Raw genomic sequence first — 14,703 nt, 5'->3', positions numbered from 1 at the left:
ATGGGATCATCTAAGGCACTTTGCTTCTTGTTCCTAAATATATAGCCTGAGGAATTATAACAGAGAACAACAAGATCAAGAATAATAAACTCACATTTTTAGCCTCCTACTTTAATAGTCACATTCACCCTCAACACACAGTTAGAGACTCAGGACATTTTAGCCCTTGCCCAGGTAAATGGACTGTAAAGTAATCTCAGGAAGATATAAGCTAAGATGAAAAGCTCTGCTAGGGTATCAGATATGCCAGGCAATCACTTACAGAAACTCAAACTGTGCTAAGTTCTCAGGGGGACTTTTTTAAGCATTGCAAATAAATGGATCATGTTGGTGAACTATTATGCGGTGACATTGATTCTGTCTTTTGAACTTAGGGTTTTGATAACAGAAACTCAAAACCACTAAACAAGTGCCCTTGGAAATACGAAACAGAGAGTACGATATCCTAAAGGGAAAGAGAATATCAACGGAAGTCACTGCGCCATATTCTGCACTGGCACTAGAGAGCTAATATTGGGAGTGGAGAGGGGAGAGCAGCCCCTCATTTAATACTTGTGACAGAATAAAGCATTGCAAAACCAGATTCTACCAAGTGTTTGGACTCTCCCTTGAGTTAGTGACTCACTGTCCAATTCTATGTTGCTATTCATTCTCCTAAACATAAGCCATCTATCTTCACTTCCTCAGCGGGAAAGATACTAGGGATTGTAGAATTTACTAAGTCCAAGTTCAAAGTCATGTATTTCAAAGCCCTGAACCTTCCCCACATACACACCTCTCTCGCTTCTCCTCCACTCCCCCTAGTTCTCTAGCACCCTCATGAGACTTCTGTCGACAGCTCACTTCAGAGTCCACTCTGCCTGTTCCACTTCATCCCATCTTCGTTGAACAACGTATGACTCTTAGCATAATTACAAAGTTTTTATTCAATTTTGTGGGACTTAACTCTACTAGGCTGATGGCCAGTGATGGGCGAGGGAGTCAAGGACAGGTTGCATATTCTTAAACAATAAAACTTGTTATATGGAGCTCAGGGCCAGTCTTCCTTAGCAAAAAGAGGAAGACTGGCAGTAGTTAGCTCAGGGCTAATCTTCCTCAAAAAAAAACCCCAAAAAATAAAAAAAACCTGTTCTATGGAGATGAACTTGGCTCTAAAACTAACCATTGAAATAACTAATTATGGAATCTTTAAGGTATGAGAAGCCTGAGAATTGTGAGGGTAATATGATAATTTTTCCTTTCCTCCAGGTGAGAGGAGCTAGGAATGCTACCTGCTTGCAGATTATCTCTTCAGCCCCAAGATTCCTATCTCTGGGATGTATGATTATACGCTTTGATTACAAACATGTTATTTTCTTAGTTCTTTTCTCCCTTCTAGAATTGCCGTCTTTTGTTAAAAAGGAAAAAAAGCAAAACTTTACATCTGCTTCAATCTACTAGAGCAGTAAGTGCTATTTGTGCTCACTTAAATTATTCAGTGGGCAAAGCTATTATTTTAACATAATTGATCTCATCTATCTGTGAAAAGGAAAGATATAGGATTAATCAGCACACTCAGAGGGGGGATTGACTGATGGCTAGATGAAAGTCAAGTCCTTTACCCCCTTTGAGACAGGCTGGCCCCTCCACAACTTGTAGGCTCTGAAGCCATTCACCAGTTGAACCTCTTTTGCCTGGATGTAGCCATTTTCAGACATATTTCCGGATACACAAGGACACCAACCATGTCCCTTTATCTTGGTTTTTACCTTATTCCTTCGATTCTGAGTTGTACTGTAAAGGATACACAGATGAAAAAAGAAAGGGTAACTATTCTCAAGAAGATCACAATTAAGAATATAAATTCAATTTTTATTTAACTTGTATAATATACGATTTTTTTACTAAGTAATATATTATTATATTAAAAATAATTAATATATAACATATTTTTACTGAGTCATAATTGAAACTATTGGGCTTACATTTGGCATTAGACAATATAATTTCAAAGAAGTCTTCAATATGTTCCAGTCCAGTGGTTCTCAAAGTGTGGTCCCATGACCAGCAGCATTACATCACTTGAGAACTTCTCAAATTTTCTGGCTCTGTCCTAACTCTACAGAATAAAAAGCCCTAGGGATGGGTCCAGCAATCTGTGATTTAACGGCCCTCCAGGTAATTCCAATACAGGTCAAAACCTGAGAACCATTGTTCTAGACTAACACATCTCCCAACTGTCATTAACTACTCAGGACTTTCTTAACAGATTATTGACTATTGGGAGAGGCCAAAACAGATAACTCCATGTGCATTGATTAGCACAGGGTCTATGAGGTCACAGAAGAGATAAGAACACAGTTTCCAACTGGGTTTTAGGCCAGATAAAAGGTATGAAATTGGATTCCTTAAATAACATAACCAGAGAGAAGAAGGACAGCAGCATGGGTCAGACTGAGCAATAGGCCTGAATATTAGGGGAACCTGGGGCTCCCGCTAGAGTCTATAAATCTATAAGGTCACTTGGGACCCTGTAGTTCTAAGTGGCCAGAAACAGAAGGGGCTGCTTTGTTGATCAGCGAGAGAACACCAGGGGTCAGTGGACCTGGAGGAGGTCAGCAGTGGCACAGGTAGCAGCAAAGGCTACCCACCATGAACTGCAGTGACAGACGGCAGACCACAGAGCAGACAGACTCTCACATGCAAGAAGCTCTATTTCCCAAGGACCTATAAAAGGAGAAACTGGGAAGCAGAGTGCAAAAAAAGATAGAACTTCTTGTTAGCCAAGTCACTAGGGTCTGAGCACGCTGAATTCTACCATTTTTCTGCCCATAAAACGCCACTCTTCTGACCAAGAGGCGAAGCCAAGGAACATAAGAGGTATATATTAGTGTACACATATCTAGCATATATAGGAGCAGAAAAAAATCAAGTGTTCCCCTACTCTCATTCTCTGACAAAGATCTATGTTATCCCATCTGGGCAGCATGGCTTTGAAAGGCACAGAACAGACCGCATAGATGCCATCACATCACTTATTACAGCCTCCTCAGGGCCCCCAGAGTGATAGGAGCTGCCTAGGAAACTTGTCCCACAAAAGAGGCCCTCACCCTCTTCATAGCCCCCACACCACCTGACCTACAGGATGATCACTGTCCAGTGTCCCAATATTTTCTACTTAAATAATCTTCTAGGTTATCCATCCTCACCCCACTTCTTACCCCAATACTGTATGTATATATTCTCTAATGCATCCTCATTTTCTGTGTTTCCACAAACACCTAAACCCTCAACTTACCATATGAAATTCATGGTCAGTTATCAACAAACTCCCTTTCTCGTCAGCCTCTTCTTGCTCCAGCTGCAACTTGGCTATGCCTCAAAGAGAGTGCTTCCCCTGAGGCCTTCTCAAGTGGTGGCTATTTTTTCTCCAACAGCCCTTCAACCCTGAGTGAAGATTTTTGATCCCTACCCACCTACCACTGCCAAGACACTGCCTGTCTTCTTCCTCTCCTCTGTTCCTCTGAAGACCACAACACAAAGCTGTATCACCAGTCACTTGCTGATGTCACCTACTGACCTTGCAGTCACTTCCCTCCATTCAGGAAAGAACACAACATCTGGATTGATGTGTTTCTCTCTAACATACTCTTTCTACATTCTTGGTGACCTCAGTACCAATGTACACCAGGTTTCCTATATCCTGGCATCTCAGTCCCTGAACTTCCTTACCTCCAAAAATCTCTTCCACATCTTATCCACTGGTTCCAGACCTTGCCATCGCACCACCTCCAAAATCTTGATTTAAAGCACCGACTCTCTCTTACCTCCTACCCTTCCAAATTACCTCTTTATGTGCTCAATTCCAATCATTCTTCCTTCCTGCAGGGACTTCCATTTCATTGATATTACCACTTCTTTCATCAATCTTCCATGTTCTCACTTCCTTCCTACCCAGCTTAGACTCCACGGTCTAGAACTTTAACAACTTCTTTGAAAATACTATTAGCTCTTTTGCCCCTCTCCCGGCATCATATGTATCTGGCAAAACTAACATTGGAAAATTCCAACTCTCTACATACCATACGACTATTTCCACACAGCTAAAGATTTCAGGAGAAAATCATCCATGACATGTCTCCTTTTAAATGCATGTCCACAATTCTCAAATGGGCCCTCAGGCTTAACCAGCAAACTTGTCACACTTACCAAGGAGATCTGCCTTCCTACTATCTGAGTTAATCATTTCACACCTTCTCCTCTCTTCTCCAACAAACTTTTCATTCCTCTGAGAGACGATTAAATAAATGCAATCAGATAAGAACCACCTACCTTCCCCCACCAAATCCATTAATACGTTTATCCTGTACTCACCTGGTTTTCCTCTATTATAATAAGCACCATGGCCTTGACCTTGTCTAAAATGCCCTGACCCTGTCTAAGGTCAATCCCCCAATGTGTGTATAGACTCCATTCCACCCTCCTACTCAAGGATTTTAATCCCTCTCCTGCCTTTAAAAAAAAAGTTTTTTATTGTTCTTTTCTACATTATTTCCATAAGGACAAAAATAATTTGCTGTGTTATTCCCCAGCTCAACAAATAATCCCTTGACCTACATCTCTCCCCAGCTTCTATCCATTTCTCTCCTCCTTTCACAGAAAAGCTTTTCTATGTCTCTCATTTACCTATTCCAATCAAGATTTTGTCCACCACTTCATAGAAAGGGCTTCCATCAAAGTCACCATGAACCTATACCCTAACAAACACCATTTTCTGCCCTCATTTTAGTCAATCTCAGAGAAGCTTCTGCCATAAGTGAATGCTCCCTAGATGTGAGGACACTGCAGTATTCAGTCATGGGCCCTCCTCTCTTCTCTGTTCACTCCCTCCTGAGGTGATCCTATCTCAGAATGTCTCCTGTTGTACCCTTTGGTTGTATGTATAAAGGCAACGGGTCAGTACTAACTTATAAGTTATGTGTATTAACTTATACATATCAGTTGTATGTATTAGCTTATAAACCTATAGTGGATGTTTCCTTTTCTTCAGTCAAGTTATACTAGGATATTATCTGAGTCCCACAATAAGTGGAGAATGATGTGGCCAACAAAATCTCCTAACAGTCATCCAGCTAAGACGTCTCTAGTCTTCCCCATACTTTTATGTTATTTCAGAATCCTAAAGGATCGGCCACGACAACTTAAAGTAGCAGACAGTATTATCAGTCTCTAGAATCAGTTTTCACATCTTTAAAATAGGGGGACCCATTATACCAGGTTCTGATAAGAATTAAACAAAGAAAGCTCCAATAAAAAATTCTGTACAAAAAGGTGTTCAACAAATGTTCATTCCTTTGTCTCTTCAAAATGTGATTTCTTCAAAGGGAAAAATCTCTCTGGCTAAGGTGATCAGGAAAAGCTTAAAGAAAGAGCTAGCATTAAGTTGGATTTTGAATGCTAGATAGAATTTCAAAAAGAAATCAAATACATGGAGGAGAAGAAGAAAGTAAATATGGAGAGAGATAGGCACATCAGATTGGCGTAGGGTTGGAGATCAGCCTAATTTGAGAAGAATATATAATGCTAGGATTTGCTCTCATCAGTCCTCACAGAAACTGGAATCCTGATGCTAGACTCCAGACCTATAATGTCTGCTGGATCCCATGACACCAACTTGCCTCCCTGACCTTGGCCTCTCACCTGTGACCATGATACCCTGCCTGCTATTCAGCTTATCTGTCCTGACTTCCTCTTCTTGTCTGCCCAAGGGCCCTTTCCAGATCATTTGCCCTGTTTTAAGGCTCTCCCATGCTCTGAGGCCAGCCTCTGGGCTGCCTCGGCCTATCAACAACCAGGCTCATTGTTTTGCCTCTTCAGAAAGTGAGTCCCATGGAGAAAAATATCTCTGGTCCCACAGCACAGAGACCAGAAAGGTAAGCAAGCACAACGGCCCATGTTTAAGGGAGAAACTGTATGAATTAGAATGAAAGGACAAGGATAATGGAATGCACATGTGTAGAAAAAGACCAAGAATTTAAAATTAACCTAATTGATTGGCTATAGCTCCACACATGAGAGTGAGCCTCCAGGAGCAGAAAAAGGGCAACAGAAATAGAGAAATAAAGAGAAGCAGTCAGGGAATGAAAATGAACTCAGCTCTGTGACACTTTGCTCATTTCCCATAACCAGTAAATATGCAATAAATATTTGTTGACTGATTAAATAATACAGGTTTGAGCTCTGACTAGATGAAGTTTTAGATATTTGCACTACAATATATCATAATCTCCTGACCGAATTGTCAACATTTTTAATTTGAATTTTTAAAATGCAGCTGTCATTTTAGTAGACCAAATCAGACAAAAAACAAGCATTTACTACCTGGCCTTTGTTCCGACTTCAATTCTTTTGGAAATGTACAAGACTATCCCATTCATGGTACTGGGAATGTCAATGAATGTAACTGATTTCACCTGCAATACCGAGACACTCTTGCAAAGCTGGACATATAAAACCACTAAGCCTAGAAAAACACCTATATTTCAGTATTGAAGGAAGGGATTTCTGAACTGCAGCGCTTCACATCTCAGAGTAACAGCATTTGGTCTCTCCAGGCTCAAGAGCTAAGCTTAAACTGGAATCCAGAAATATTACCAGCAAGGAATCCTTAGGTTTCACCAACCATGGTTAAAAGTAGGTTTTATGGTTATTATACGTGGTTTTTTGTTTGTTTGCATAGCTTTTTAAATTATAGCTCAAGTAGTGGGCTTTATTTGAAGTGATGAGAAACCCAAAATAATCTTATTAAGAATAAAATTTTTTCAAGCCATATGGATTCTCCTGAAAAGAAAGAAAGGAAGGAAGCAAGAAAAGAAGGAGGACACTAAGCCTGTAAATGCCTCTAGGTTACAAAATCAAAATGCTAAGGGCAACCAATCACAAACAGCCTACTAGGATTTAAGCTATAGCCAATCAAATCATCTCCTTTATTTGCTTTTCACTCTCTCTATGTAAGTCTTTCCCCTGGCTCCTATAATGGGCAGTGTTCCTAACCATTTCTGATTTGGCGCTGCCTGATTCCAATCAACTTTTGCTCAAATAAACTCTTAAAATTTTTAATGTGTCTCAGTTTATCTTATGAAGGAAGGAAGAGAGGGAGTGAGGAAGGGAGAGACGGATGAGAAAGGGAGGAGGAGGAGAGGGGAGGAGGAAGAAGGAAGAAAAACTTCATAAAGCATTGACTGTACCTTAAAGTGTTTTCCATCTGTGTTTATTTCCCTGATGATTTTACTCCTGTGCTATTTGTCTTATATTCTTAAAACACTGCAACAATCTCTAAAACAGGGCACCCTACATCTCAGGATTTACGGTCTTATTAGGGTGCTTAGTCTTTCCTAACATCTCTACTAGACAGTGAGCTCCAGAAAGGCAGTTAGCACATGACTGATACATGGTAGGTACTCAAAAAACTAAACAAATTAATGAGGGAATAAATAGATAAAAATGCTGCATTCTAAAGCAAATGAACTCCAATAAATACATCATGCATACTCTAGGTTTCCCAAATTTCAGATATCTGCATTCTCCCATAGCGTTTTTTTTCCATATTGTTCACTGGTTTTACTAAATAAGATTTCTTTGAAAGAAAGTTTCATATGACTACAGTAAATGTAAAACCAGTATCTCTTGATATAAATAGGAAGCAACAATGAAAATGTTTAATATGTACAATAAAATGAAATGAAAATGAAAATGTACAATAAATGTTCCATTTCTTTACTTGGTAGATAGTTACATGAGAATTTTCTTTGTAATTTTTTTTTTTGTAACAGCCTGATTGAGACATAATTCACATATCATACAATTCACTCATTTAAAATATACAAGCCCAGGGCTGGCCCTGTGGCTCTGCTTCAGCGGCCCAGAGTTTGGCTGGTTCAGATACGTAGTTCACACCTAGCACTGCTCATCAGGCCATGCTGAGGCAGCATCCCACACAGCAGAGCCAGAAGGACCTACAACTAGAATATACAACTATGTACTGGGGGCCTTTGGGAAGAAGAAGAAACAGATCAGCAACAAATGTTAGCTCAGGTCCCAATCTTTAAAAAATAAATAAATAATAAAATAAAATATACAAGCCAATGGATTTTAGTATATTCATAGAGTTTTCCACCCTTATACACATAAAAGTCTTCTCAATCCAGAACTGGGATTGGGTTGCTGTTGAAGTCTAGTAATCTTGTCCACGCCTCTTTCCTTAAAGAAGATGAAATTTAGATTACAGTGGTTGTCTACAAATCAAATCTTTCATAATGTGGCTGTGCATCTTAATCAATTAAGACGCTGTATCCAGGGGCTAGCCCTGTGGCCGAGTGGTCAAGTTCACGCAGTAGGCTTCAGCAGCCCAGGGTTTGCCAGTTCAGATCCTGGGGACAGACCTACACATTGCTCATCAAGCCATGCTATGGCAGCTTCCCACCTAGCAGAACTAGAATGACTTACAACTAAGATATACAACTATTTACTGGGGCTTTGGGGAAAAAAAAAAGAGGAAGATTGGCAACAGATGTTAACTCAGGGCAAATCTTCCAAAAAAACCACCTAAGCTTTAAAACACTGTATCCATTTCCTTTTCCCCATGCAGAATCACAGGTGAACAACAGTTCCACGACACCATAGAAACTTCTGGAACATCAGTCCCCAGTGGGACACTGATAAGAGTATTTCTTTCCCTTTGGTGGGTAAAATCCAGGCTTCCTTAGTTCAAGAATGTGTGTCAAATACTAAGCCACTAGAGTTCACCTGTCAAGGATTACAAGTTTTCTGATTAAAAAATAAAGCCCATTCATGGAACTGGGGGTTGCCTGCCAGCAGGCTCTTTGCCACAGCTATTATGAAAACTGGCAAAGAAGTGGGTGGAAAAATCCTTGTCACCCTAACAGATGAGTCTTTCCTCACAAAATAGATGAATTTAGAACACCACCTTATTCAGACTCATAAAAGCAAAAGTAAAGGGGATTTTATGGAAAATCCTGACCTCTTAAGAATTAGTTTATAAATTGAATTTTCCACTCTTGAGATATTTGATAAACCCTTTTTCTCTTCCACTAAAGGTCATGCCAAAAAGTAACACATACGATTATTCACATGATCATCTACCTGAGCCATGGTTTACTCATGCTGCTTATATCCGAAGTTCAACCTAACATAAAAACGTTTAGTATGAAATGACTTGCAAATTAGCATCTTCTAATTTGAAAAATGAATTCTAATTTGAATTTTTCTTTGAAATTCTAAATAGAATATACTCTAATAAAAACAAAAAAATTAAAAATGTGAGTGTTGGGGAGAGGGCAGAGGATTTTAGAGCTGTTCAAGACGGTTGGACATGGGAGCCAGGTTTTCCTCCTGCTTCACATCCTTGCTCTGTCTTCAAGCACAGTGTAAGCACCTGATATCAAGCTTTTGATTGCCAAGGCATCCATCTCAAGTAAACATACTGCCAGGTGTATGGCACAGCTACCGGCAAACCAACTAGACAAGGAACCAAGCCACACCCACCCATGAAGTTCCCCTTTTAGAAAGCCCTGGGTAACCTAGATAACTGACCTCTTGAGTGACCCCACTTCTTCCTTCCTGCTTCCTAATTCCTGCTCTTATGTTTTAAATTTGCCAATAAAAAGTGAACTCTCAAAACCCTAGGTCCCCTACCCTCCACTCTAATAAAGGCAGGGCCCCAGGTCCAAGCTCCCTCCTTCCCTCTCTAACAGCAACCTGGACCTCACTGTGTGGCCCTCCCACGTGCCATGTACCCTCCAGGACTGGCAAGTAATAAATCCTGGTTTTACAAAGTTCCCTGATGGTTGTTTCAGAGGTACATCCTGCAATGATAATAAGAACCATGAGGGCTTGTTCAGCCACAACATTGGTTCTAGTCCAGAAAATGTCTGGGGGGCTTGCCACAAGTAATACGCGCCCAGGAGAGTATCTCAGGCATGTCTAACCGACAGCATCCTATCATAGGTTGAGACAGACACATCAAGTCACTCTCCAGCTTCTCTGACTTAAAATGTATTCCCCTGAAATTCGAAAAAGAGTGATTGCTAATATTCAACTTAGCCTGGGGTAGGCAATGGAATTGCCATCAAAGCTGGTTTCTTTCTACTAAGTGTATTAATGAGTTTTGATAATACAATACATAGCCAAGATATTTTTTTAAGTGGGTTGCATTGTGCCCAGCCCAATTGGGTTAAGGGGTAGAGGGAGGGCTGTTTGTGACGAGAAAAGAATTCCCATTTTGAATTCATTCCATGACTCACATGTTTTTTCACAGATTCAAACATATCTGAAATTGACTGCATCATAAAAACACAGTTGTCCAGGTAGGATTGTGATGTAGTCATCATTGCCTGTGAATATGTGACTTCAATTGTCATTACTGGAGATCTGTTAAGGTATGTTTATATTTGTTTATAAATAACTCTACAGAAATTTATGATTGTGGAGTCACATTTGACATTTGAGCAACATAACCAAATCAGAGGTGTGATAGATAATTGAAATATATTCCTGAGATATGGAAACAATATAAACACAAATTTAATATGATAAATACATGTAAACATACCTAAGAGCTACAATTTGTTTTAATAAAATGTGTTTTAGGAGCCTATACTATTTCTGTACTTCGAAGTTGTGGAAATTAATAAACAGAAACCTCATTAAAATGGAGTCAGGAGGCCAAAAGTGGAAGTTCTCATGCCCTACACCCATAGCAGGGCCCACAGGAAAAAGAAAGGCTTCTTTTTGACTAGCACAAAGCTCAGCCAATGAGACTGTCACAGCTCAGCCAATGAAAACCCACTACACTTCAATTCCCAGTCTGTTCCAATGGATTCTTTGCTTACAATAGCCCTCCCGACTTTCTCTTCCCCTCCAGAAAAGTGTCTTCTCCCCTTGCTGCTGGAGACTTGCATGACTTGTCATCTTTGCAGACCTTGAATTGCAATTCTTTGCTGATCATCAATAAACCCACTTTTACTGGAAAAATAACTGGCTGTCTGTTTGTTTAAGATCAACATTTTGGTGTCCCATATGGGGATCCAGAGAAGACTCCCAATGACTCTGAGGCTGGCGAGGAAACAGGTGCAGTACCCACAACAGAGCCCATTGAACTCACTGCTTTTCTTGCCAACCCTGGAGTTTGAAGGTTAGTCTTTTCTCCTGGATCCCAGCTTCAGCTGTTTTTTGTGTTTGAGGCTCTCTAGGCTTTATTGGAGATCTCTGTTAAGGCTTCATCCTTTTCTGGTTAAGGCTTATTTGTCTGTGAGTACTTGGTTGGCACTTCAGCCTGATTCTTTTGAAATTAGGCTGTTTCTACCAGAACTGTGCCAAGCCTTTGATCGGATCCCTTTGGAACCAGACTGCCCCTACTTGGAACTGAGCTAGCACTCTAGCCTGACTCCCTGGGTGCAAGCTATTTCAGTTGAAACAGTGCCAGTCCTGGGGGCCCACCCCCTGGCCCGAGTGAGTAAGTTCATGCGCTCCACTTCGGTGGCCCAGGGTTCGCTGGGTCAGATTCTGGGCACAGACCTACACACTGCTTATCAAGCCATGCTGTGGTGGCCTCCCACATAGAAGACATAGATGACTTACGGCTAGGATATACAACTATGCACTGGGGCTTTGGGGAGGGGAAAAAAAAAAGAGAAAGATTGGCAACAGATGTTAGCTCAGAGCAGTCTTCCTCAAAAAAAAAAAAGAAAAGAAAAGAGAAACTGTGCTCGTGCAGCTTTGGCCCAACTGCCTTTGGAGTAGACTGTTCTGTTGGAACTGTGTTGATCAACTTTCAGTCCAGTCCCCTTTGGAAGCACACTGTATTATTGGAATTGGATTGATTCAACCTTCAGTCCAGCTCAAGGAAACTGGACTGTTCCCTGAGAACTGACTGGAATTAAGGCTGCAGGCTGTTTGAGCTGTTCAAGCTGTTTGAATTGTAAGCTGTTTAGGCTGTTTGAGAGTTATTCCTTTGCTCTAGAGAAAAACCTCTAAGAAATAGGATCCCATTTATCTAAATATTTTGAAGGTGCCCCTCCTACAGGGAGCCCGGCTGACTTTATGTTTAAAAACTGCAGCACTTCTTCACGTGCATTTCTGACTAAATGGACCGACTTAACCAAAAGTAATTGAGAACACCAATGGCCGTTGTGGGGAACTTCCGAACTCCCTAAACCTACTTTTCTTAAAATTGAATTGGACAACCCTAGCTCTGCAATTTCCAAAACTGAATGAAATGCTTATTTTGATTGGTATTTTGAGGCTTCCAAACATTACCAGGAATCTAAGATTGCCTCTCTGCAAAATAAAATTTTAAGATTAACTGAGGCAAACAAACCATTAAAGAAAGATAAAATGGCTTCTGAAGCCTCATGTTCCACTTCCCTGGCTTCTTTGTCTTAGGCCCCACCTCTGCCACCATCTTCCTCCTTCCTTTCTATACTGCCTACACCTCTTCTCTACACTTTTAATACAATCTATACTCTCAGTTCCTCCATACTAACTCTCCTTTCCCTGAACCTCTCCCAGCTCCCTCTTCCTCTGAACCTATCAGAAGCTGTCCGTCTAGAATTAAGCCTTCTGAGGATCTAAAGGCTAAAGCCTTAATCTCGTATACCCCCTGTACTAAAGCTGAACAGGGAGCCATAGTCAAAGACTCCCAAAATAACTGAAGATCCTCGCAGATTTGTTGAGGAATTTAATACAGTCATTCAAACTGAAGAACCTGGCTTCTCTGACTTACATCAGCTAGTTCGTGTGCTTGGCAGTGAAGGCCAGGCCCAGCATTGGATGAAAACAGCTAACTGGGAAAATCCTAAAAGGTCTCTAGAATTACAACCAGCAGACCAACCCACTGACCTGTTGCATGATCAGGCTCCGGCAATCGCTAGGCGACTTCATCAGGCAATTCCTAGGGCTTTCCCAAAGCCTGTTGATTGAAACAAAGTTCAGACTTGTGCACAAAAACCTGATGAACCTGTTCATGACTGTTATAATCGATTTCAGATTGTTTTTAAAGAAAATTCTGGTCCTCCTTCACATGTTGATTCCACCTGGGTAGCTTTTAACTCTATGTTTATCAATGGACTGAACCGGGACCTTTCTCTTCTAGTAAAAAGGACCAGGATGGAAGGGGAAACTACATCCACTCCAGATTTAGTTAACCTGGCAAACCAACTCTCTCACATTCTAGATGAGTCACCTAAAAGAAAGACTGTCAAAATTCTTAATCTTCGATTCCAGCAAATAAAGGCCCCTAAACGAATCCAAAATTCTCCTAGTTTCTATTATTATTGCAAGGGGCCAGGGCATTGGAAAAGAGATTGTTACCAATTTAAGTGCTTCAAGTGCCTTCAGCCCTCTCACCAGCCTTTCTACTGTCCTCCAAATTCTCAGTAACAGGCCTCCGAGAAACCACAAGGGCTCTTCCAAATGTTCCTTCTTAATCGGCTTGGAGAAACATTTCTCTAAATTGGAGATGAATCTGTTTCTGTCCTAACTGACACCGGACCCACACTCTCGGTGCTCAACCTCACTACTACATAAACCAGCCCCTGCTTTGGAGTACTAGAACAACTCAAATAGTGGGGGTCTCTATAACCTCAAAGGTTCCTGTCTCTCTACCTAGGCCCTTTTGTTTAGGCCCTTTGACAGACACACACCCTTTTTCCCTTAGCTCCTCCACCCATATTCATTTATTAGGCCGAGACTTCTTGGAAAGGAATCATGCCAGTATTTCTTTCTCCCAAAAGGGGGAAGTAATTCTAGAATTTGACAATAGCCATCAAAATGGCCGACCAGGTAAATTAAATGACCCTTTGACACCTTTTATTTGCTCTGTCTCTGAGAGAACTAGAGCTGATTCTGGAAACAATGATCATTTGTCCGCATTGAATCAGTTACCACCCTCCTTAGGGGCAAAATCTTCAACTGTTATTGGTAAAATTCACAGTGCACCTCCCAGCAAAATTCAAATCGACCCCTTAAAACCTCTTCCCAGAATTAATCAATACTCTATAAGTAAAAAAGCCCTTCAAGGTATAAAGCCCATCATAGAGGATTACAAGGTTCAGGGCCTCATTATCCCTTGCACTAGTCCCTATAATTCTCCTATTGTACCTGTGAGAAAACCAAGGGCTGAGGGTGAAGCTTTGTCCAGGACCTCCGAGAAACAAACAATATCGTTATCCCTCCACACCCTGTTGCTCCTACTCCTCACACACTACTAACATCTGTCCTGAACAAATTCTTTCCGGAAGGTAATTGATGTATGCAGTGCATTCTTTAGCATTCCAGTTGATGAAGCTAGCCAATACCTTTTTGCCTTCACTTGGGAAGGAAAACAATTCACCGAGACAGTAACGCCTCAGGGTTTAACTCAGTCTTACTTCTCACAAATCCTGAAGGCTGATCTGGATGATGGAAGTTCCCTAAGGACTTTGTTGTAATATGTGGACGATTTGCTTCTTTGCTCTTCTTTTTAAGTGTCCTCACAGAAAACAGCATCCATTTCCTAAAGCTTTTAGCCTTAAAGGCACATAAAGTCACCAAGGAGAAACTGCAGTTTGCCCAAACCTAGGTTTGATATTTAGGGCATCTGATACTAGAATAAGGCCTCCACTTAGTTCCACACAGGCTGCATGGCATCCTACGTTTCCCAAAACT

General features: G+C 40.9%; 1 long non-coding RNA gene across 2 annotated transcripts in view; it reads right to left on the bottom strand.

Moving 5' to 3' along the window:
* LOC123289855 (uncharacterized) overlaps positions 1 to 14,703 on the bottom strand; it is an 83,388-nt gene that overhangs the window by 29,695 nt on the left and 38,990 nt on the right. For both annotated transcript variants that reach the window (XR_011505896.1, XR_006534105.2), the window contains exon 2: positions 12,898 to 12,967. This is a non-coding gene — a long non-coding RNA (uncharacterized lncRNA). The remainder of the gene's footprint in view (positions 1 to 12,897; positions 12,968 to 14,703) is intronic.

This window comes from Equus asinus, chromosome 9 (assembly GCF_041296235.1).
Source record: "Equus asinus isolate D_3611 breed Donkey chromosome 9, EquAss-T2T_v2, whole genome shotgun sequence".
NCBI classification, from domain to species: domain Eukaryota; kingdom Metazoa; phylum Chordata; class Mammalia; order Perissodactyla; family Equidae; genus Equus; species Equus asinus.
Note: the sequence above shows the minus strand (reverse complement) of the source record. Positions and strands in the feature narration are given on the sequence as shown.